Genomic DNA, 26,485 nt, shown 5'->3' with positions numbered 1-26,485 from the left:
ATTTAACCTCAGTGGGGTCGTTGGCCCGGGTCATCGATACCGCTGGTTCGTTAGTGTTCCTTGTTGCTGTGACGACAGTCGTTACAGTCGTTAAGACTACCTGTGGCCGAGACTGAACGACCATCGTTGGTATCTTCACCTGAGGCCAATAGGTTACGTTTGTTGAGTTTCCTGGGAAGTGATGAAAGGACAGCATTGTAAGTGGGGGATAAGTGGTGGCGTAGACCCCCTCCCCTGTTTGAAAGAGGTGTCAAGGAAGCCATCTACACCAGGGTTGAGAAGCCGTCATTGACCCGGGCCAACGACCCCACTGAGGTTAAATAGCTGAGTTTCCCTGCCAGTCAGTCAGAACTGAAGAAGTCCTTTGGATGAGGGACGAAACGTCTTCCAGTATCTTCAACCAAGTCCAGTTGCCCTTGATTTTAACCTTCGTTGGATAATTAGCTTTGATGTAATAATTCAACTGTGTGTTTTAAAGGTTATTGGTATAAAGTAATGGTAGTTTAATTTATGTATTTAATTAGGTCTATGTTTTTGTATGTTTGATTTTAGATTCTTTCAAAGTAATGTGTATAAAGGTACTTATATATATATTGTATATTTTTATAGTCTTCACGGTGCACTACGGCATTTGGAGAGAGAAATAAAGAAACCGTAAAGACATCAGTCGAGACTCTCTGCATCTTGCTTAATCCACCGAGGGCCGTTACACACACTGTGCCATCAATATGTACATATGTGTAAATAGGCTGAGGTTCTAGTCTTTAACGTGCTGTATGGGCATGCCAGACACCAGCCTTCCTGTGTCTGTGTTGATGTGTGATGATACCTAACTGTTAATAATTGTTCCGCTGACCATTTGTTAGGCTAGTTCCTTGGTGTTTTTTTTATAGCTAGTGCTCAGTTTTACATGTGAAGGTGATGTTTTACCATTTTAATAGTAATTGTGATTAATGTGTATATACATATAACTTCCATGGCTTAAATTAATGCCATGAGTCAAATGTTTAAAAATTTAGTGATGTTTTACCATTTATTTTAAGAGTAATTATAATTATAAATTAATATGTATAATAAATTAAATGGCATACAAATAATGCTATAAGTGAAATGTTTAAATTTAGTGATGTTTTACCATTTTAAAAGTGAATAACTGTAATTACATTCAATGTAAACAAATGACATGTATCTTCTTGCCAGTTTATGTACATAAAATACACTTTTAAAAAAAAAGTTCTTTACATGTAGTAAGAACAACATTCACTCAATCAAAATATGACTAAATACAACAAATAACATTAGCAATTAAAATTAAAACAGATTGAAAAATTTAATTTGAATTTTGTCCATTTTGTGTGCCAAGTTGATGGGTACAGTCTGGGAGATTATTTTGAACACTTTGAGCCTCCTGATAACTCTTTCCACATGTATGCGCACATTTGCAATCCTCCTTGTGGCAGTTACATCCTCATCAGACAACTGCCCTCCTTTATGAGTGAACGCTGGTTGAACAGCAGATCTCTGATGGTAAAGCCTCCGTCTGCCATCACTTCATCACCGGGACGAAGATACTCCAGGAAGCCAGACTCCTGAGTGATGAACTTGTCACTACACCTGCCTCCATAAGCAGGAGAAATGAACATAACAAGCCCACACGGGGCAATAGCAACTAAATACTATATAGTATTGCTGGAATAAAAATGGCTGTATGACTCACCTCTGGAGTCAAGATTGTGTGGTTTCTGCAGGGTGGTCTCAGTGCAGTCAATGATGCAGGTGGTGTTGGGGAACTTCTCCCTGAAGCACTGAGGCATTGTGCTCCGGATTGTCTCCCGTGGCAGCCAAGGAATGTAGATTCTCATGTGCTCCTCCATTGTGTCTATCCAGTAGGAGAGGATCCTGCTCACTAACCCCTGGGACACAGCAAAGCGTTCTGCGAGATCACCCTGGTGAAGATTCAACTTAAGTTTCATCATTGTCATCAATATTTGATCCATTACGTGCATCTTAAAGTTTGCTTTATAGAACTGTTCCAGATATTTAACATGATCAAAAAAGGCACTGAGAGAAAGGCCTGTGTACAACATACAGCTAGTGTCATTCTTCAGGATGACATGGTGCAAGGGTTTCTTCTCCACCACATTGTGTTTCTCTGTGGCATACATCCTTCATCATTTCTCCTAATATGTAGGTGTGATCCATCAGTGCCTGAACCTCCCACTGAGTGTCAGCATCTTTATGCATAGGTGACTGACTGTGAAACGGTCTGGTCAGCCTCTGAATCACAGTGGCTGTCATCTACCAAACACAAGTCCAAATAAGCCCACAACCAGTTTAGCAAACAATATAAAACATACCTCGACTACTTAGAACTACGTTAACACCAAGCTAATAGAGCAACAGTATGGTGCTAATTCAAAGAATCATATTGCATACATTGCTTCCAATTTTTACAAATGTCCTGTGCTAGAAGTGATTTTCATCACTGCTAGCACAGGACATTTGTAAAAATATTTATTGATATATCAATCAATAAATATACAGAGAGAACAAACTTAAAAGACAGTTGGCTTTATGTGAGTTAGCATTACCTTGCGTAGCAATTAAACATGCTTTAACTTTCCTGTGTCTGCTAACCTCTTGACACGTCTCCTTGGAAATTTTTTTGGGACATCGTAGCCCAGCTACTTTTCTGGTATCAGGTGGTCTTCTGTAGGTCTTGTGTCCATGAAATGAATAGGATATTCAGCCACGATATGCAGGATTCTTTCTGCCAATTCAGACACCGTATTCTTAGGAAAACAGAGTATTTTGGTTTTCTTACTGCACATGCTTCTTACATCGTTTAGAGCAGAATCACCCACAGTCAGAGTTTGAGGCCCAGTCGTTAGCTTTCCCTGCAGTCTTTTACTTTCTGATTTACTCTCAGTCCTTACCCTTCTGTGTGAGGATGGGATGTTATCCAGGTCATCAGACGGAGATCCAGGGTCCTGCAATAGTGGTGAAAATCTGTTCTGCTGTTGCACACTCGGTTGTTGGGGAGGTTTGTTGCTAACTGTCCCTTTTGAAGCTGTCCATGGCTGTGTCCTACTAAGAACAGGGGTTGAAGAGGCACTCTACCTGGATGATAATGCAGGCAAGCCAGTCGCATCACAAATCTCCGGGCGCTGGGTTCTGCCTGCTACTCGTCTTCTCATTTCCTAAGGAAATGATTTACTTTTAGGCTTTGCACCAAGAGAGTTCCAGGGAGGACTACAACTTTCAGATTTATTACTCAGTACACAGGCCTCCTGCTTCTTGGTGCTAATTAGCCGTGCGTTAGCATGCTCTTGTCCACTGTTTTGGGTCCATGGTAAAGTAGTGTCATTCCCACATAGTCCATTCATTTCCACATTCACTTCTAACCTGTGGATCTTGGTTTCCAGCACTGTAATTTTCTGTAGAAGTTTGTGGAAGTCGTCCGTGGAGAAGGGGGGCATCTTGTTGCTAATTAGCATTAGCTGTAACTCCAGTCACTGCAGTACAGGCTAGTGCTATTGATAGGCCGCACTCACGTAGCACTAAGATCATAAAAGTGTTTAAAGTATGGCAACAGCCTACTTTTTCTTAATAGAGGACAGTCCCAGTGATTTAAGATACTTATCATATCACTCATGGGAAGAGTCGCCACCATAAAAATGATGGTCCTATCCAAAACAATTACCTGTTTTTAATGTTACCCAACCCTCTGCTGTCTGGTTTATGTCAGTGGACTCAAACATCTCTCAGTTCTTCTGGAAAATAAACCCCCACGAATCAGTTTAAAAACTCTACAAAAAGGAAAAGATTGTGGTGGTTAAGAACTATCAAATTTTGCCCATTACTTCCAGGCCAACAGAACTACAATTTACACTATATTGTGGAAGGTTTTGGGTCGCCTGCCTTTATATGCACATGAAGGGTAATGACATCCCATTTTTAATCTGAAGGGTTTAATATGGAGTTGGCCCACCCTTTACAGCTTCAACTCTTCTGGGAAGGCTGTCCACAAGGTTTAGGAGTGTGGTCATAGGCAATTTTGACCATTATTCTAGAAGCGCATTTGTGAGGTCATGCACAGAAGTTGGACTAGAAGGCCTGGCTTGCAGTCTCCACTCTAATTCATCCCAAGGGTGTTTTATCAGGTTGAGGTCAGCACTGGGTTGTACCAATGTACATGTGTAAGTTCAAACTTAGCCTAGTTTGAACGTAATTTCTAACTTAAGTCGGAGTTTACGTGCTAACGTTTTAAGGGTTGCACCAGCTGAAATACGTCCAACGTAGACATAAGTTACAACTTAAATCTTACACCTAGTCCTTAATAGGTGTAAAGTCCTCCATAAAATAGTCAAGTGGTTGTCATGGCACATTGTTTTGAAAGGGGGGGGTGACTGGGATCAGGAGGAGCAAATTATACCGGGCTCTTCTGCATAACCGAGCACACACAGCCTGGATGACAGCTCATTTCAGGTTAATGAAGCAAAATACAGATCACAGACTGGTTAATAATGAATTGAAAATGTAGCGAAATTAAGAGTAGATTACTAGCCCAAAGAAAATATTGGATTAAAGAGTAAAAATATAAATAATAAAGGAACGTGACTTATTTTTATTTATTTTGCGTTACTTGTAACAAGTTAATACCCACCCTGCTGCAGGCGCCCTCACTGCTGTCTTCAGGTAGGCTGGAATAACAGCAGCACAGAAGAAAAGTCTGTAATATTGAGGCACTTAGCTGAACCTGCCTTCAGCAAACTCGTATTTTTTCTCCCGTAACTTTTCAGCATCTCCTTTACGTTGTGTCGGATGTTTTCTATAGGCCTATTTTTTTACGATTTTTGTCCGCGTTTCAACCGTTGTTTTATGTCTGATGTGGAGTGATTGATTGACTAGCCACTCATAGTAAACCTTCTCGCCTAGCCAACTCCGAAATCGCTGGAGAAAAGTCGGGGGGGGGGGGGACAAAACAGATTTTGAAATATGAGGGGGATAATGGCTCCTACGTGTATATAAGTTATAATGTTACAATTTCATCTGCCCGTTATACTTTACCGTTCGTTACGGGCACCGTTAAATTACGTCTATGTTGTAGATAACAGTTTTACCACTCAATGTCACTGTGAGACTAGGTGCGATACGCTGCAGGTGGTAAAGAGCCAGGACGGGACACGCCCACACACACACAGACAGGACATGACAAACAAGACTGACAGCAGGGGAGGGAAAACTGGGAGAACACTAGGAGGTGAGAGGAGGCTAGGCCTAATCATGACATATGGACCTTGCTTTGTGAACTGGTGCTATATCATGTTGGAACAGGAAGGGGCCATCACCAAACTGTTTCCACAAAGTTGGCAGCATGAAATTGTCTTGGTATGCTGAAGCATTAAAGTTCCTTTCTTTCACTGGAACTAAGGGGCCAAGCCCAACCCCTGAAAAACAACCCCACACCATAATCCCCCCTCCACCAAACTTTACACTTGGCACAATGCAGTTAGTCAAGTACCATTCTCCTGGCAACCGCCAAACCCAGATTTGTCCTTTGGCGACAGAGAAGCGTTATTCGTCACTCCAGAGAACACGTCTCCACTGCTCTAGTGTCCAGTGGTGGCGTGCTTTACACCACTGCATCTGACGCAGCTGGTCAGCCATGGAAACCATTCAGTTAAGCTCTCTATGCACTGTTCTAGAGCTAATCCAAAGGCTACACGACATTTGGAGGTCTGTAGCTATTGACTCTGCAGAAAGTTGCCGGCTTCTGCGCACTGTACGCCTCAGCATGCGCTGACCTCACTCTGTGATTTTATGTGGCCTACCATTTTGTGGCTGAGTTTCTGTTGTTCCCAATTGCTTCCACTCTGTTATAATACCACTAACAGTTGACCATGGAAAATTTAGTAGTGAGGAAATTTCACAAATGGACTGCACAGGTGGCAACCTGCCACAGTACCACGCTTGAATTCACTGAGCTCCTGAGAGCGACCCATTCTTTCACAAATGTTTGTAGAAGCAGTCTGCAGCCTAAGTGCTTGATTTTATACACCTGTGGTCATGGAAGTGATTGGAACACCTGAATTCAGTTATTCTGAGGGGTGTCCTAAAACGTTTGGTAATATAGTATATCTCAAAAAGGAGCCCACTGGACCACTTATGGATGAACATAAAACAAACATCCTTTAAGGAAATTAAAATTTGTTATATGCCACTCATCAGTTCCAGTATCAAACATCATACCTGCTTTAAAAGCATTAGAATAAGCACTTCCCTGGCAGCCTGGTGGGAATTTCTCAAAATATCTAGGTCTTCACCTTTCCCATGCAGACTTACTCCAATCTGGAACAATCCTGACATCTTCCTAAATAAGAAAACGTTAAATTCCCCACTGTGGTACGATAAAGGGATAAAATGTCTAGAGCATGTCATCCAGGGCAGTGACTTTATTCCATTCCAGGATCTAGTGGCACAATATAGAATTAGCAATAATACATTTCTTGAAAATCAACAGTAAATCCATAATTCGGGCGATATTTAAGTATAACAAAACGGACTTAGATCTACCTCCAGTGATAATTGACTTTCTTAAACTCTAGCCCCCAAAGCTATTGTCAAATATAAACATGTTACTGTTGAAAACAGATGGTTCAGTCTCTCTCCCATTCTTAAAGTGGAAGATCTATCCATTAGTCCAGACTAAAACCACTGGACACAAATATGTTTAAATACTTTTAGAATGACTAAAAATCCCAGTCTCAACTCATACAGTATAAAATTCTCCACATAACACACTATACATGACAAAGGTTGTTCAGAATGGGACTTATGCAGTCAAACATGTGCCTGAACTGCTCAAGTAACATCTGTTATAGTTACATGCATGCTATGTGGGGATGTGCACCTTTCCAAAAGTTCTGGCAGAAGATATGTGAAGACCTATCAATTTGGCTACATTACTCTATCCCAATTTCTGGTGGACCTAAACAACGTTAGCATAAAGGTTGACAAATCATACATGCTTCTCACTGCTCTATGCATCGCCAAGAAAACTATCCTCATGAACTGTAAGGCCAAAAAGTTAAGTATCTTAAGTATCACCAAATATAGTAATCTCCTGTTAGGCCACATTAGCATGGAGAGAGTGTCTGATTCCAAAGAAAATAACAATTGGCAGAATTCCATTCTTTGTGGTCCTCCTTGATCAATTCTGCGGCAGTGAGTGGTCCCATGCATTGCCTTGCTGCTCTGGGTCCCGTGCGGCTGGTAGGTGGGTCCTAGTGGCTGGGTGCGTCTGGTGGCCTCCTGGAGCTTGGAGGGCTGTTGCTGCTGTCACAGCGTGGCTGCTATCCTTCTCCTTTTGGGGACGGCAGGGGTTTGTGTGTGCTGCCTCACTGGGGGGGTGGGTGTAATGTTTGTTTATGGTTAGGATCAGGTCATATCAGCAGCCAGCTCAGACCATTACGAAATTTACATTTTACATTACATTTGCATTTAGCTGACGCTTTTATCCAAAGCGACTTTTGTTATTCATGTCATAGGTTGCACGCCTCTGGAGCAACTAGGGGTCTTGCTCAGGGACACAATGGTTGTAACAGTGGGAATCGGATACGGGTCTCCAAAGGCACCAAAGGCATGTGTCGTATCCACTGCCCCACCACCAACCTATATGAATGGCATAAGATATGGGCTTTATAGAATGAAGAATTAACTAAATAGATAATTTGATCGCCTTCATTGCCTCTCTGTTGCACAGATGATTGTTAATATTTAAGACCGATGCATGTATGCATGTAAGTGTGTGTGTGTATGTGTGTTGGCATAGTCTGAATGGTAGATATTACCATTCATAATGGAAGTGCTTTTCAGTTGGTTTACTGGTACATGTAATGTCAGGTTTGTTTGCTGTGAATGTGCTCATATATCCATGTTTGTCTTTCTCTCTCTCTTTCTCTCTCTCTGCAGAGACAGGACAGCAGGGAGGTGTTGGTGGGCATGTTGCTTCTGGTGTTTCCCTTCATTCCTGCCAGTAACCTCTTCTTCAGGGTGGGATTTGTTGTGGCCGAGAGGGTTCTTTACATGCCAAGGTGAGCCGTGTGTGGGGGGGGGGGTAAGTGAATGTGTGCATGTACTTGCACTGATACTTCCACTCTTCAATAAAGAGTAAGTTAAAATAATTTGAAATATATGGTTGGTCTTTTTAGTTAGGTTTATTAGTCAACTTTTCAACAAAACTAAAGGGGTTTTGCTCCATCGTATTTGTAGGCCCTGATCACACCAGATACACATTGTGTAATACATTAATCACTTTTTAAGTCACTTTATCTCAGATTACCACTTTAAGATCTGTTTTTCTTAGAACAAGAAAAGAGAGCATGTTCAAGAAAGGATGGACAGCTAGTTTTCAAACTTTGGTTGCTCCCTATTCATAGTTTTCTGGGCTGTCCCAAGCAAAAGTTGTCCACCGACAGCCAGTTTTGAGTTGGGCCAACCAAAGACAGCGGCGTGAAAATTCGGAGGAACCAAAAATCCTGCACTCGTCAGTCACTTGTGCTCACTTTTTTAATGTTTTTTTTTGTTCCTTAAACATAAAGCAAAGTGATCCAAAATGGCGGTGATTCCGCAAAGCTTAGGGGTCCAGTGTGTAGTTTTTGGGAGGATCTATTGACAGAAATTCAATATAAGATCCATAACCATGTTTTCAGTGTTGTATAAAGACCTTCCATAATGAACCGTTATGTTTTTATTAGCTTAGAATCAGGCCATCCCCTGAAGGTTGTGCCGACCCTTAATAACCCTGATCAAACTGGCTTTATTCCTGGTAGGCATTCGTTTTCTAATACCAGGAGGTTGTTAAATGTCATTTTATCAGAGGTGGGACCAAGTCATCGTTAAGTCCGAGTCAAGTCTCAAGTCTTAGCACTCAAGTCCCAAGTCGAATCCCAAGTCCAGACCGATGATGACTGGCAAGTCCGAGTCAAGTCTCAAGTCAAGGACCAACAAGTCCAAGTCAAGTCCAAGTCTTAAACTTTGAGTTTCGAGTCCTAAAGAAGTCATAATGCGCTCTTCACCAAATTTAAAAACCATTTCAAAAGTTTTTATAAGTTAAAAAATGTGTTGAATGAAGCATGTACAGAAAGAAGGTAAAGGTGCAGTTTCACACAACAGATGTGATTCATGTAATTTCATGAATTAAATTAAATGTTCATGTAGGGCTGCTAATTATTTTGGTCAATATTGAGATCACAATTATTTAACAGGATTACTCATTGCCTTAGGAAACATTAAACTATTGAACTTCTAAAATGTAATACTTTATTCTTAAAAACTATTATATGCATTACTCCAAAATCTCATATAGCCCATGAAACAAGAAACAATAATCCAACATTATTAACTTTGCAGCATCTACAGTACAAGAGGTAGCAGCACAGTTTCAGCTTTTGGTGACAGATGGGTCACTGAGGGGGCTCTGTGTGTGTATGTTTGTGTAGGTGTGTGTGTGTGTGTGTGTGTGTGTGTGTGTGTACACGGAGGGGAGCAGAGCAGGTGACAGGTGAGCTACTCGAGTTGACAAAGTTACGTTACAGAACACTGAAATACAACCGTGGTGTTTTTTCGGGAGATGCAGTGACAGAAACTAGTGGTGAGAAAACTATAAATTGCTATGACGTTAGAAGATGCAGACACGGTGGATATTTTACAAGCACCGATCAGGTAAAGCAACACTGAACACACCTTTTAGGGATGGCCTCAGCTGTAAAGGAAAGAGGTGCGCTGGATTTATAAAACAAAACAAGTGTCATTGTGAAACAGCACCCAGCGCTATTATAGTTTTATCTTAATTAACTTGTTTTATAATTGGTGGAAGCAGCTTCACACAACAGCTGCAGCAGTCTCTCTACACGTTTTTGACCTGACCTTTCTTTTCTCCGTGAGATGGAGGAATTTAGAAAGTTGTGTGGCGCTGCGTCAGGGCCCCAGCTGTTGTGCATGATTTATGCGTAAAATTCATCCAGCCAGAGGGTCCGATCACAAACGGTTCACAGCGCGCTGGTAGTAGGCCTACTACACAACCCACTGAAGGTACCGGAGAGGGAGTGGGTCGCTGGGGTGTACAGGGCCAGAGACAAGAGATCGCAGTGCGGCCGGCCGCTCTTCGGACGGTCGGTGATTGTTCCCTCTTGCTGGAGGAAGCCACATCTAATTGAGCACCGCCACCTATGTTGATGCGCTGCACAATTTTTTATATCATAATTTATAGTTGAGCATGGGGAGTGGCAAGTCATCTCAAGTCAAAAGGCTCAAGTCCAAGTGAAGTCACGAGTCATTGGTGTTAAAGTTAAGTCAAGTCTTCTTTGATTTTGTCGAGTCTAAAGTCATCATTTTTGTGACTCGAGTCTGACTTGAGTCCAAGTCATGTGACTCGAGTCACTCCTGTCGCAGCGGTCAATGTCAACGGAGTGAAATCTGACCTGTTCTCTCCTGCGTGCGGAACCCGTCAAGTTTGCCCGCTACTCCATCGCTATTTGCCATCGCTGTAGAGCCCTTGGCCATCTGGCTCCGTGAGGAGGAGGGATTTAGTGGTATCACTCGGTTCGGTCTGTGACATAAGCTTTCCCTGTACGCAGACAACCTTCTGCTTTACCTTTCTGATCCGTCATCCTCTCTTCCCATTATCTTAAACATCCTGGATCGGTTTCAAATACTTTCCGGCTACAAGCTCAAACTTGGGAAAAGCTAAATACCTCCCCATTAATTCACCTGCTGAGGGGCTCCCTCAGTCCCTCTTCCACTTTAAGAAGATTTCGGACGGTTTCAGATATCTGGGGATCTTCATCACCAAATCGACCACTGAGTTTTTTGTTAGAAATTTTTGCCCATTATTAGACCGCTGTAAATCAGACCTGGCCAGATGGTCCTCCATTCCTCTCTCTAATGGGATATGTTAACTTGATAAAAATGGTGGTGCTACCACAGTTTTTATATGCTTTTCAACATATTCCAATATTAATCAATAAATCTTTCTTCTCCACACTTGATCAAATGATAAACTCGTTTCTATGGGGTAACAGACGTGCACGTATTAAAAGATCGGTCCTTCAACTCCCCAGATCTGAAGGTTGCCTGTCACTGCCGAATCTTCGCTGGTACTACTGGGCCTGCAATATCAACAAACGTCTTTTCTGGAACACTAAATTGGCACCAGGTAAACAGCCTCAGTGGGCTTTGATGGAAAGGGCTCTTTCTGCATTTCACTTTGGTTGGTAGTTTGCTCCCAGTTACCTCTCAATTCAGTAAACAGTTTGGTCTACACACCCCATCTGGTCTAGCGCCTGTCTTTCGTAACCACCTATTCTCACCCTCCTGTTCGGATCCAGTTTTTCAGATTTGGTCACATAGGGGCCTCCAGTTCATTAATGATTTGTACACTAACTGTATCTTTACCTCATTTGTGGACCTGTCAGTAAAACTCAGCTTGCCAAATAACAATCTATAACGCTTTTTTCAAATTCGTCACTTCGTACAAAATCAATTTCCCCATTTCCCCAACCGCCCCCCAGACTCCATGATGGACTTTTTCCTGACACTTGACACTAACGGAAGGGGGATCACCTCGGTTATATATAATTACAGTATATTTTTAATATACATCCAGTATGCTTGGACTCCTGAGGGCCGTCTGGGACCAGGACCTCAGGATGACAATGTCGGATGAGCAATGGAGTCACATACTGGACCTCATACACACTTCCTCGATATGCGTCAGGCACAATCTTCTACAACACAACACAAACTGCAGCACATGCTTTATTGTAAGCATGTGCAAAAGTGTCCTTATAATAAATTTGTTTAACTAAGCTGAGCTAAACGTGCACGCAAGTATCCAATGATTTGAAATAATATGACTTTGTTCTGGCCCGCCATGTAACGGCTTGAAAAAACTGCCAGGCATGCCCTGGCATAGACTGTAAAAGGTTGCGGGTAAAAAACATCAGACCAATATCTTTGCTACCGGGGCTGTAGTAGCTTCAACATCAGCTGCAGTACCCGACGTAGTGCAGGCACAGGCACTTGAAGGAGTGAAGCAGAGTCACGGCTACTGCTAAGCAGAGGAGGAGGTGTGTGTTAGCGAAGCACCGTGACTGAGTGAGCAGGAGAAGAGTAGAGCTGAAGCGGTAAGCATGGAGTAGCTCAACCTGTAGGAAGGAAGCAGGGAGATAGGGTCATAGTGTCATTTACACTGGGGACGCTGGGGACATGTATGTCATGTATCATGCATCATTTTTTGAAAGTGTTAAAAATGTTCTAAAAAAAAACTTGCACCGCGAAATGTTAATTAACAAATGAAAATGCTTTGAGAAAGGTTTATTTGCACATTAAGAAAACCTCCAATGCAATGTAAAGGTAGAAGAAACCTCTGCGTTGTCCAAAAAAAGTAACTCAAGCTAAAAAAAAAATAAGCTACTATTTACTGCATTATTTTCTATTATATTATTATATTCTTATTTGTCACCTGCCACCTGAATTTTGTGTTTCCTTTAATATAAATAAAGACATTTCCTCCATAAATTGGTGCAGAAAATGTCTCCATGAAGGAGATTAAGTGTTTAATGCTCAAAATCTTCTGGGGGAGAAACCACCAATATTTCATGTAAAAATATTTTTTCTAAATAGTATTAAAATATATTCTTGTCTTGATCTCGTTTCCCCAACATTGAGCAATGTTACGTCTAATCTGAGCCCTTAAATGTCCCCACCACTTTTCAACACAAAGTGACGCCCTTGGGTAGGTTGTGTCCCATGCCGTAGTGACAATGATGATGATTAGTTCAATTAAGGTAATCAATTATCTTTCCAGGGTAAATCTAGAGGAGTTACAATCCTGATTCAAAAGTCAATCAATTTCATTTGTTCTGACATAGTCACTGACAATAATGGAACATATATAATTGTTATTGGCCGAATATGCATATCCTGTTGCGCTCGTTAATACACTACTCAAAAAAATAAAGGGAACACTAAAATAACACATCGTAGATCTGAATGAATGAAATAATCTCATTAAATACTCCTTTCTTTAAATAGTTGAATGTGCTGACAACAAAATCACACAAAAATTATCAATGGAAATCAAATTTATCAACCCATGGAGGTCTGGATTTGGAGTCACACTCAAAATCAAAGTGGAAAACCACACTACAGGCTGATTCAACTTTGATGTAATGTCCCTAAAACAAGTCAAACTGAGGCTCAGTAGTGTGTGTGGCCTCCACGTGCCTGTATGACCTCCCTACAACGCCTGGGCATGCTCCTGATGAGGTGGCGGATGGTCTCCTGAGGGATCTCCTCCCAGACCTGGACTAAAGCAACCGCCAACTCCTGGACAGTCTGTGGTGCAACGTGGCGTTGGTGGATGGAGCGAGACATGATGTCCCAGATGTGCTCAATTGGATTCAGGTCTGGGGAACGGGTGGGCCGGTCCATAGCATCAATGTCTTCCTCTTGCAGGAACTGCTGACACACTCCAGCCACATGAGGTCTAGCATTGTGTTGCATTAGGAGGAACCCAGGGCCAAACGCACCAATATATGGTCTCACAAGGGGTCTGAGGATCTCATCTCGGTACCTAATGGCAGTCAGGCTACCTCTGGCGAGCACATGGAGGGCTGTGCGGCCCCCCAAAGAAATGCCACCCCACACCATTACCGACCCACCGCCAAACCGGTCATAATGGAGGATGTTGCAGGCAGCAGAACGTTCTCCACGGCGTCTCCAGACTGTGTCACGTCTGTCACATGTGCTCAGTGTGAACCTGCTTTCATCTGTGAAGAGCACAGGACGCCAGTGGCAAATTTGCCAATCTTGGTGTTCTCTGGCAAATGCCAAACGTCCTGCACGGTGTTGGGCTGTAAGCACAACCCCCACCTGTGGACGTCGGGCCCTCATACCACCCTCATGGAGTCTGTTTCTGACCGTTTGAGCAGACACATGCACATTTGTGGCCTGCTGGAGGTCATTTTGCAGGGCTCTGGCAGTGCTCCTCCTGCTCCTCCTTGCACAAAGGCGGAGGTAGCGGTCCTGCTGGTGGGTTGTTGCCCTCCTACAGCCTACTCCACGTCTCCTGATGTACTGGCCTGTCTCCTGGTAGCGCCTCAATGCTCTGGACACTATGCTGACAGACACAGCAAACCTTCTTGCCACAGCGCGCATTGATGTGCCATCCTGGATGACCTGCACTACCTGAGCCACTTGTGTGGGTTGTAGACTCCGTCTCATGCTACCACTAGAGTGAAAGCACCGCCAGCATTCAAAAGTGACCAAAACATCATCCAGGAAGCACAGGAACTGAGAAGTGGTCTGTGGTCACCACCTGCAGAACCACTCCTTTATTGGGGGTGTCTTGCTAATTGCCTATAATTTCCACCTGTTGTCTATTCCATTTGCACAACAGCATGTGAAACTGATTGTCAATCAGTGTTGCTTCCTAAGTGGACAGTTTGATTTCACAGGAGTGTGACTGAATTGGAGTTACATTGTGTTGTTTAAGTGTTCCCTTTATTTTTTTGAGCAGTGTATTTATGGCCCTAATTGGGACAATAAGGCCTTTTTCCAGTTAGTACCCTAAATCAACCAACATGCCCTCGTATCTCCCCATACTTGCAGGTGACTTTAACTGTTGGATGAAGCCAACATTAGATCGTTCCTCCACTAGAAATGTTGCAATTTCAAAATCAACCAAAGCCATATACTTTATGGATGAATTTTCCAAGTCAGATCTCTGGCGCCTTTTCAACCTTTCAGGGAGAGCATATTCCTTTTTTTCCAATGTGCATCACACATTTACACGGATTGACCACTTTCTGTTGGATAACCATCTCTTATCGTCAGTACACTCCTTCTTTTATGATGCTATTGTAATTTCAGATCATGCTCCTGTTATTTTGGAAATTCAATTTGAGGACTACAGTGTTGCGCGTCCTCCTTGACGTCTTAACACATGGTTCCTATCCAATGAAACTTTTGTGAGTTTTATCTCACAACAAATACTACAAAACGACTATTTTCAATCACTAAATTAAACTGCTGATGTCTCCATGTCTGTGATTTGGATGGTCAATGCCAGATAACACGGATACCATATCAGGAATCACAATACCACACTGACTGGATATATGTGAAGTGATGCGTTTAGCTAACTTTTGGTGTACATTCTGACTTTAGTTCTTATGGTCAGCTCAGCTCATTTTTTAAAGGCCCTTCCTGTTGAATTAGAAAATATCTGACTTTGGAAGATCCTAGTGACCCATTTGATGTTGGTATGGTATCACGTTTTGATACTATATGTTGGTATGCTAGTATCAACCAAACCCTTTCTATACAGACATTACACAGGGAGCCTGGGAATGACTGGGCTGAAACTTACCGGAGTGGGAGTGGGGGAAGTGGCTGAGCTGGTTAATGTCTACCTGCCACTTTAATGATGAATAGTGATAGGGACGGATGGTGTGAAAGAGTGTAAAAAGAGAGAGAAAGGCCTGTAAGGCACAAGTAGCTGCTTTGAGCTCTTGGAATTAGCCTTTGTGTTTTTCTGAATTTCATGGCTTTGTTGCTGATTTTTCCCCTCTTTCTTCTGTTTTAGAAGTAACAAAACCTCACTCAAAATATCATTGACATTTGTTATAATGTACATAACAAAAAAATCAAGTTTTGCATGCTCAACAGTATGTGTAGCTCACTACATATGTTTAGCTAAAAACAAATCATTGTTCATTCAATATTCCTGTTTTTCCTAGCCTTTAACAAACCCTTTTCCATGAGCCCCAGACCATTGCATGTTAAATTTCACAGCTAGACAAAAGAGGAGGGTCCATGGGCAAGTTGTGGAGTTGCAATTAGTTTAGACGTGTAGAAACACAGCATTCAGTCTGTTTAGACAGCAGAGAGTACAACTAGAACACTGAAAAATTTACTTTGTAAGACAGAATTTATGAGTTTTATAAATGTGGACAAAACCAAGTTACGTTTGCCATGTGGGAGAATAACCTACATGGTTAAGGTGATGATGCTCCTTCTCTTGGGCTTGGGCAGTTGTTGGTATGTCAGTCAGAACTGAAAAAGTGTAATCTTCCAATCTTCCTAACATCCACGAGTTATTAGCCGTGCAGGAAATGATCTATTACGGTATATTTTTAAACATTTTGACCTGACAAAGAGCCAGCTGAAATTATAATGTTACCCATTTAAAAAAATACAGTCCCCTCCAAACGTATTGGTACGGTAAGGCCACTTCCTTTGTTTTTGTTGTTCACTGAAGACATTTGGGTTTAAGATCAAAAGATGAGACAAGAGTTCAGAATTTCAGCTTTCATTTCCTGGTACTTTTTTACTTCTGAAAGATTCGCTGCTCTCCAGTGGAGAGAACAGGTAACTATGGTAATGCTAGATGAACAGGAACACCAAATTAATGCATTTAACTTTAAAATGTACAAAACTTTCTTCCGGGGGTGCATGCCCCCGGACCCGCCGAGAGTGTCCGAGGCCCACCCACCATAGTCTCTTATAATCCTGTGGGAAACACTGCAATATAACAAGTGGTGAAATTGATTTTGTAACTCACTTCTGCTACATAGCAGACAATATACATTAATATAGAAGCAATTAAAAAATGGTAAACACAAATAAACTGTAATCAATGGAGCATTGCTGAGGATGAATTTGAGAATTTGCTGATAACTGCTGTTGTTGAGTTTGTCAAAAGTAAAGTTGTTTATCATTAACCTGTATATCCCCCAGGAATATTCTCCTCTCTGGTCAGACATTTGATAAACTGTCTTTATTTGGGGATTTCATGGCTTAGTTTACCTTTGTTAAAACTCCTGAGAACAATAACTAGGCAGTCCAGGATTGTCTGGTCCACACACAGTATCTGGTTGGCAAGCATGCCCTGTGTCTTCTGCACGTTGGCCTGCAGGAGTATGTAAACACTGACCAGTATGAAGGACATAAACTCACAGGGGGAGAATAGTGATGTAGGATCACTGTCACATCATCACAATAGCTACTGTTCATGTAACAACAGATACCTCGACCTTTCGTTTTGCCAGAAAGTTCTGTGTCACAATCACCTCTAAAGAGTTGCCTACTGGAGTTTGAGTTAGTGAGCGAGATGGAGAGAGATTGACAGTGGAATTCAAGGACAGAGGGAATGATTAACTGACAGAGAAAAGGAAGACAGAGAGCGATTGAGAGCACAATAACAAAATAAGTAGAGACTCTCCAGTCAGAGTGGAGAGGCTCTTGACTTGAGAATGAAGTGCAGTAGAGAGTGATACTGCTGTGTAAGAGTGTATGAGGACCCACAGGCACGCACCAAAGTGCAGCTAAAGTGAGTGCTTCTCACCTCATTACATCTTTCAAATGATTAATATCCCAAATGACTAATGACTAATATCATTGTAAATGTAAATGCTCCGTATTTGTATAGAGCCTTTCTAGTTTTTTCGACCATTCAAAGCGCTTTTACACTACATCTGCATTCACCAGTCATACACATTCATACACTGAGCCTAAGTGCTCAAACGGAAAGCGTTCTCTGAAAAAGAGAGTATAAAAATCGGCTGTCTGTAGTCCTCTCAGGGCTGCAGTAAACACAGCTACGTTTCATTCGGACCGAATGCAATGATTGGCTGGCTGGCTGTCACTCTCCCTCGTTGCCATGGCTACCAGCCATGCTGCTACAGGAGCTGCCCACGTGCGCGCACCTGGTCAGCTCTCAGACCCTATGAGAGAAGCGGTCAGACTGGTGGGTGATATCTGCGTGGCTTTTCAACGATAGTGACTGACAACTGAGGAACACCAAGGGGCTGACACACCGTAATGGCTTCATTTCTGATGGACAGGTAATCTGCCTTTTATCATTTTGATGGTAATTTGTTACTTTCATCGCTAGCAAACGTAGCTACCTACTTAGCATTCAGCTAACTGTTGCTACGAGTGCAGGCTGGTGTAGGAGCCAGAGAAGAGACGATGAATTCTATCTAGCTGTAGGTGAGCTTCTGTTTTCCGACGCTGACATTAGGTAAGAAGACAATGTAGGTGTAGACTGCGCCGGTTTAGTTATTTACCATCTAGGTTTATTATATTATGTTTACACCTATCTTTACACCTTGTATCTAATCTGTTTGTGTAATTATCTTGTGTCTGCAGGCGTTGTTTGGCTGTATGTTACTCTTTTACAAATGATGTAGCTGTGTGTTTGTAGTTATGAGAAAGACATTTCAATGTTAGTGTACATAAAAAATGACGGCTAAAGGTCCCCAAGTATCTGTGTTTCTGGTATATAAGCTACCTATAATATAGTTTGACATTGTTCATAGCTAAACCTACTGTGTGAAAACCTTTTACTGTAACTGGTGCTGTTATCCCATTACTTATTTTACCAGAAGTAAAAAATCCTGTATGTTTTATTTCTACTGTGCCCTCAGGTCACCTGCAATCTTCCATAGCCCTGTGCTTCTCACCAGTACACTGATTGGACAATGCTGGCTGGCCTGGATTACAACCACCGTGTCCACTGACCAGTCAGGAGAATAACTGATGACACAGTGTGTGTCATTATGAGTACTCTTGTGCATTTTACTCAATACATTTATAAGTGATGAGTCAAAAAATATTAAACAGTATGAGGAATACAGATAGCTGGTACTGATTTGTTATTGATTGCATTTTATGTGGAAATAGTTTACTAATTACTCTATAAGAGAACAATGTCAGGTGTTAGAAACTTTTCACTAAGCTGATCCTCCTTTCTGTATTATCAGGTACAGCAAGGTGTACAACAAAAGGTCCAGGAAGTGGAGCTTATACTCATTGAAAGTGGAGAAAGACAGTTACATCGCAGACCTCCAGAGTGCCTGAGGAGATGCCTAGAAGCAGAACCAGGAGACCTGGGGCCTCATTTATAAACGTTGCGTACGCACAACAGAAGGCGTACGCCGCTCTCTACGCAATAATTGGTATTTATAAAAAGTAAACTTGACGGTAAAATGTGCGGTCCTTCAAGCAAGCTCTTACCCAGGCGTACGCACAAAAATGGGTGAAATGAGAAATGGCGACACCGTCGGCAGATGGAAGAAACAGGTGAAAGTGAGTGAAACTGTAGATCGTTGTAAAATAAATGGCAATACTGCCTCTCATAAATAACACGAAGACTTCACAAAGCAAGTCTTACAATTAACAGCCTACACAAACACCCGTTTGATCGATCTGCAACAGAAATGCAAATTAACACATATTTCCAAAAAGTGAAATATGTTCTGCAATAACATTGGCATGTTATACAATTCATCCTCATAAATAAGATGGTAAACAGAACGAAATAATGTACAAAACTGATATTCTCACCAATGTGTCCGTCTGGCGGAGCAGATATAGATGCAATTAGATAGTCAGTCAGATAGATAGATAATTAGGGAGATATATAGATAGATATATAGATATATAGATAAATATATATTATTTGTCCACTGGGGAAAGTTGTTTTCATAGTAAAAATGTCTTCATCAGCTACGGAATCATGGTATTCATGCATATGCCTTTAGTTTGTTTTATTTTTGATAAAATAACGTATGACGTATGTCTCAACCATTTAGAAAGAAATTACATTTGCGCTGAACTATTTCCCATTTCCAAGTAGATTATAACCGACATCTGTAGCTTGTCAGATGCAATTAAATGGATGGAAATAAAATGCCCCATCACAATGCGTAATGACGCACAATGGCTGATCTTGCGCTCTTAGAAGATGTGGCAAATGGAAGGATTCGGAGTGAACGCATCTTCAGACAGCAAGAAGACTTGTTGGCAAATGAGGACGAGTGGCTTATGAGCCGGTTCCGACTTCCTCGAGCCGTCCTGATGGAGCGCTAGACGCTTTTTTGCTTCGACTTTGATGTCCGACCATTTCTTTTTTATTTCAGCCACAGTCCGAGGTTGTGAGGCTACAGCATTTACGGCGTCTGCAACCTTTTGCCACTCAAGTGCCTTTTTGGCATTAGTAATGCCCACACTGTGCCCTCCAAACAACATTTTTCTCCTCTTTTCCACCTCGCCAACGAGTGAAGTTACGTTTTTTTGATTTCCTCTCTGTGTTTGCCATGATTTCGCAATCAATGAATATTAACTTGTGGGCGTTTCACGGACTATTTATGGGCAACTATGGGCGTGACATGAAGCCGCAAAAGCTGCGCTACATTTAGAATTGATTGTGATTTTTTAAGGGAAAAATGCGTAGGATGTGCGTGCGCACGGTTTTATAAATCCGAATATTTCTGTGCGTACGCAAGTCCTATGTTTCATCCGTACGCCACTTCTGACGCAAATCCTACGCAAAGTTTTATAAATGAGGCCCCTGATGATCCCCGTCAACATGGGGTACAATCAGGTGTCCCTGCCCCAACTGTGTTGCTAGATACAGCAAAATATAAATCAAAAAGTAATATGGTTGGTTTTGAAATGTGGTAATCATGTCAGATTAGACATGAGGTGACTGTGATATATTTAATCATCTCCACAGCAGTGATACGATGCTACGAATAAAGTCTGGTCTGTCTTCATCATCAGTCGATACATCTGGACACACCTTGTCTCTTCCTGTTTATACTTATTTTTAATGATGTTTAAAATGATCTATTTGTGTTATAGGTTGTAGTTTTAGTAGTATTTAATAACAATAAACAAGTGTTATACCACATTTGGATGTCATTATTGGAGACATAAGACATAAATGTAGTTGCTTGATTGTTTACGCTGCAAGTGTAAAGAAAAGGCATTTATCATTTTCAATGTTTTGTTTAAAAAATAATGAAAATATTATCCAGAACAGGGAAAATATACTTTGTATTTTCTCTACCCTCCTGGGAATAAAACAAAAACAATGTACAGGTATTTATTCACACAGTGGACGGAATTATTTGTGTAGCAGTTAGTGACCTTACATCTTACACCCTGCTAGGATTAAACCTCTGTATTGTCCCAGTGGATCAGGAGAACAGTTGCATATCTTCTTAGTATCACGACTCTGTGACCAAGTGCTCCACACTGCCACACTACAAACTGTCTGTATGCTGCCTGACTGAACTGTCTGTTACTCTGTCCTGGGTCTGGAAGATCAGCCTTGTGTGGTGCATGGAAACACTGTAGTCTGGATGTTGTCCACAGTCCTCAGATTCTGGCCTGTAAAGGAATATATAGCTGTTAGAACCCCAAATTGGAAAGATCGGTGTAACAAGACAACATTCATCAACATAATCGGATATTTTTATTGAACAGGGGTTTGTTGTTCTCTAACGGGACTTCTGTGTCTACATTACACACCAGGTCAATGTACATGACACAGATGAGCCCATGGCTGAAGCAGAGCTGTAGTTAGTTGTTGTAATCAGTAAACGGTAATAAAAAAGTAATAACAATAGTGATGGATTACATTTATAAAGCACTTTATTTTTGACCGGCTTAGGGGGAAACACCAGAGAAACTTTGAGACAAGCACACTGGGAGATAATAGACTAATATTAAAATATATATACCTGCTCATATGCCGTTGTTGTTATGAGTGTGAAGCTCGATGCAGGTATGTGCTGCTCGGCTTGCACCTGGTCCTCCTCGTCCTGCCTCTTCTTCCTCGGACCCTGGCAGCCCTCCCTCCTCTGCTTCGCCTCGACCCCGGTTTAGAAGCTCAAGCTTTTACTTATTTTTTGTTGTTGCTGCGTTCACGAAACTCAAGTAATATATATACTACTATAAGAGCGATCTATTGTTCTGATTTATTTTTCCTTTAATGGTACATGGACTTGTTTTATGTTTGATTCGTTGCACACCACTGTGTGTGATGCAAATGTTTACATTGATTGCTCTTTGTAACTTGTGTAGTGAACCTACTACTGTTATGTAAGTTATGAATAATAATATTTGGAAATATTAATTCATAAAAACTCTTGGTTTTGGGGCACCACCTTAAATTTTCTCTCCGCCCAAGGCTTTAGGACTCCTTGAGTATAGCTTTAATTATTACACAATTATTCCCTAGTGATCAGTTAGTTAATAATTGCTAATCATTTTGAGTCCGTTTAATCAGTCAGTCTCAAAGTCGTGAATCCTCCATCCAGTAACTTGGATTTAAACAGTACACACACACAGTTCCTGTGATTACGGTGAAATTTATTAACTAACTAAAGTGAATACACAGTGAGGTTAAATATATCAAAGACACACAACAATAATGATTAAACAGCCAGAATGCAAACAATGAGAATAACAGAGTTTATGGTGAATTTAGTTGGCCTATTATGATATGATATATACTTCTTATGATAATAACTTCAATTTGGCTAGGAGTTTAGGCTAAGGGATTAAAAATAAAAGATTAAAAGCTAATGGACATCAACTGACCACAGAATGTGGTTTGCCTTACTGCTTGTTGGTTTCTCAGCTGCCAGGTCGCATGGATGGCCCCACGCATGGTAATAGAACTACTGAAATTAAAGTGGCAGGCCACTAAGTAACTTAACAAAGGTTATTTAATTCAAACAAGGTAATAGGCAAGTTTATAAGGAGACAACATTTATTTGTCTATAAAGGAATTTGAGGCTGTGTCCTTCTCTGGCGTCTGGCTTTCCTCACTAGTTTCACAACTGGGTGTGAAAAGGGAGAGGGCATGTTGGGGAATAAGCCATTTTTAATACTTCTGAGACATAACACTTACCCAGGAAAACCCATTAAGGCAAGTCCTGGTCTGTGTCATGGCCTTAATGGGTGCACCAAAATCCTGACTGTAATCTGTGTCAGAATGAGCGATATTTATGCATGTCAGATTTATGAATGATGAATGTCTGGTGAATCTGTGTCGCTCACATGTTTGAAAAAAGAATCACGTTTTCAGGTGGCTCAAAGACAGGACTGACTGTGACTCAGCTTGCTGCGGATAGTCCCCAGCTGCAGAAGCTGGACTGTGAGCGGTACTTTATCGAGGCTGTTGAAGTTAACCTATGGATTTGTGGTGAGAAAGGCCTATCTGCCTAATCTGTAGTGTTTTTGGTTTGTTTCGGGTTCACATGCAGCATGCTGTCCCAAACTGTGTTGGTCTAATGGTCTAAAGGGGATAGGCTTTATACAAGCGGATAAATAAGGTAATGCACAGCAGAGTAGAGGCCAGCTAGAATAAAAATATTATGAACTCTCATTATGACATATTATGTATGTATGTATTATATATTATGACATTAGTATCGTAATATGGCGATTACCTGCTGAAATACAAGAGCTATTAAGGTCCTGGAGTTTATAACTGAATTAAAATGAATTAATTGCGAGGGAGAGTGACAGTCAACAACAAATATGCGACATGCCAGGTCTGTGCCCGACACGAGATGAAACAGTATTTACCTATGCAGAGACATTTATATCATTTTCGTGTCAGTAGGGGACCTGGGCCTTGTTGATGAGGCTAGCTGCAGACGGGAAGAAACTGTTTTTGTGGCGAGAGGTTTTCGTCCTGATGGACCGCAGCCTCCTGCCAGAGGGGAGAGTCTGAAACAGTTTGTGGGTGGGAGGAGTCAGCTGCAATCTTTCCTGCTCGCCTCAGAGTCCTCGAGGAGTACAGGTCCAGAAGAGAAGGAAGATTGCAGCCAGTCACCTTCTCTGCAGAGCGAATGATGCGCTGCAGCCTGCCCTTGTCCCTGGCAATGGCAGCAGCGTACCAGATGGTGATGGAGGAGGTGAGGATGGACTCAATGATGTAGAAGTGCACCATCAGTGTCTTTGGCAGGCTGAACTTCTTCAGCTGCTGCAGGAAGTACATCCTCTGCTGATGTTCAGCTCCCACTTGAGGTCCTGGGAGATGATGGTGCCCAGGAAGCGGAAGGAGTCCACAGTGGTGACTAGGGAGTCACACAGGATGATGGGGGAGGGTGGGGCTGGGCTCTTTCTGAAGTCCACGACCATCTCCACAGTCTTCTGAGCGTTGAGCTCCAGACTGTTCTGGCCGCACCGGGTCACCAGATGGTCGATCTCCCACCTGTAGGCGGACTCATCCCCACCTGAGATGAGCCCAATGAGGGTGGTGTCATCCGCAAACTTCAGGAGCTTGACGGACTGGTGACTGGAGGTGCAGCTGTTGGTGTACAGGGAGAAGAGAAGAGGGGAAAGAACGCAGCCTTGAGGAGAACCAGTCCTGAAGGTCCTGGAATCAGAGACATGTTTTCCCAGCTTCACGTGCTGCTTCCTGTCCGTCCTGCAGGTGGAGTCAGGCACGTCCAGCTGGGAGAGCTTGTCCTGCGGCATTGAAAGCAGAGCTGAAGTCCACAAACAGGATCGTGGCGTAGGTTCCTGGGGAGTCCAGGTGCTGGAGGATGTAGTGAAGGGCCATGTTTATGGCCATGCTTCCCTCTCTGTGATGGAGAGAGGAGGGGAGGGGGTGGAGCTGGCCAGCTCTGAGGAGGGAGGAGGAGAAGATGTGGTGGACTGAGGCTGAAGCTGACCAGAGGAGTCACAGGGGATGGTGTCTGATTGACTCTCAAATTAGCAGTAGAACTGGTTCAGCTCATTTGCCAGACGAAAATCGTTTATGGAGTGGAGGACTTTGGGTTTATAGTTTGTGATCTGTCTGAACCCCCTCCAGACAGAAGTGGCGTCGTTTGCAGAGAACTGGTTCTTTAGTCTCTCTGCGTACAGTCATTTAAACCTGTACTTTAACGCCCTGCACCCGGTCCTGTCACCACTCCTAAATGCCTCCTCCTTTTCCAACCTCAGCTGTCTGAGCTTACCTGTGTTTGTCATTGTTCTAAATCACCCTGGTGCGTGTTGGAATGCAGCTGTCCTCACAGAAGCTGATGTAAGACGTCACAGCCTCTGTGTATTCATCCAGGTTGTTGGTAGCAGTCCTGAAAACATCCCAGTCAGTGCAGTCCAAACATGCCTGGAGGTCCTCAACATCTTCACTAGTCCACTTCTGTGATGTCCTCACTACAGGTTTACAGAGTTTTAATTTCTGCATGTATGCAGGAATCAGATGGACCATCATGTGATCAGAGTGTCCCAGTGGAGCACGCGTGACGGCGTGATAGGCACTGCTAACTGTGGTGTAACAGTGATCCAAAGTGTTCCCCTCTCTGGTTGGGCACTTAATATTTATTTGGGGAGCTCTTGGCTGAGATTTCTCCTGTTAAAGTCACCGAGAGAGGGAGTTCGGGTTAGTCTGCTCCACACACAGTATCTGGTCGGCCAGCATGCTTTGTGCATCCTGAATGTTGGCGTGTGGTGAGATGTAAACACCGACCAGAGTGAAGGAAGCAAACTCACGGGGGGAGTTAAACGGTTTACAGTTAATAAGAAATTCCAGATTAGGAGAACAGTGCTGCTGAATCACTGTCATGTTGGTACATCAGTCATTGTGAATATAAAAACAGACACCTCCACCTTTTGTTTTGCCGGAGAGTTCGGTGTCGCGGTCCGCTCTGTACAGTTGGAAGCCTGCCGGTATCAGCTCACACAGCCACGTCTCCGTGAAGCACAGAACAGAAGATGAATACAAGTTTCAGTTTAAACCTGTCCTGCCCAGCAGCCTGGTATAGAGTATGATGACCTGGATACCATATTGTGCCAGACAGATTTTACTTTAACAAGTGAGCATTAAAATACTCCTTTGTCTGTTTTATTATTTATTTAATTATGTATTGATTTGTCACCGGGCCGGACAGGCGGGCAGACACCGGGATGGGGGGGCACAAACAGACAGCACAGAGAAAGGACAACACCTGTAAGAGAAGGGGGATGGAAGGTGGGGACAACAGGGAAAAGCTGTGGGAAACACCTATTGCAGAAAGCAACGAAACCTGCAATAGAACAGAGAGGGGGGCTTGGGGAGGAGAAAAACAACAACAAACAAAAACAAACAATAAAAATAATAATAATAGTAAAAGACAACCAGCCGAACAGCAGCAATAAACAGCTGACATAGTAAGACAACTAAGAGAAAAATGAAAACAAGAAACAGTCACGCACACTAAATAAGCAACACAGCACAGCCATGAGAGCTGGAATAATAATTAATTTAAATAAGTAACTGAAAGAAAAGCATCAGGAATAATTCTACCAGGGACAACCTAAATTTGTTTGTGTCTGTGTGTGTCTGTGTGCGTGTGGGTGAATGTGTCTGTATGTGTGTGTGTACATGTGTGTGCGCATAAGCCTGTTAAAGAATGTAGTTGTTAGTGAGAGTGGGACGCCACGACTGTGCCACACCTACCCCAGCAACAGGCAGGCAAGAACCCCAGTAGCCAATAGGGGTGGTAGAAAGAAAAAGAATAAATCAATCAAAAAAAAAAACAAAGACTCCCAGATGCACCGCGATGCAAACGCGGAAGACCCCGACCCAAATGCCAGTTGACAACGTAATGCCGACGGAACGCAAGAAGCG

At 42.4% G+C, this 26,485-nt stretch overlaps 1 protein-coding gene and 1 long non-coding RNA gene across 6 annotated transcripts in view; both read left to right on the top strand.

The window, feature by feature from the left end:
- ipo8 (importin 8) overlaps positions 1-26,485 on the top strand; it is a 67,094-nt gene that overhangs the window by 31,113 nt on the left and 9,496 nt on the right. The gene's annotated exons all lie outside the window — the stretch shown is intronic.
- On the top strand, positions 17,696-20,253 carry LOC123984763. Its single transcript, XR_006828520.1, has 3 exons — positions 17,696-17,912; positions 18,498-18,617; positions 18,834-20,253. It is a non-coding gene; the product is annotated as an uncharacterized LOC123984763 (long non-coding RNA).

The sequence above is a fragment of the Micropterus dolomieu genome, linkage group LG16 (genome assembly GCF_021292245.1).
Source record: "Micropterus dolomieu isolate WLL.071019.BEF.003 ecotype Adirondacks linkage group LG16, ASM2129224v1, whole genome shotgun sequence".
NCBI lineage: Eukaryota > Metazoa > Chordata > Actinopteri > Centrarchiformes > Centrarchidae > Micropterus > Micropterus dolomieu.
The sequence above is the reverse complement of the archived record's forward strand: the minus strand, read 5'-3'. Positions and strand labels throughout refer to the sequence as shown.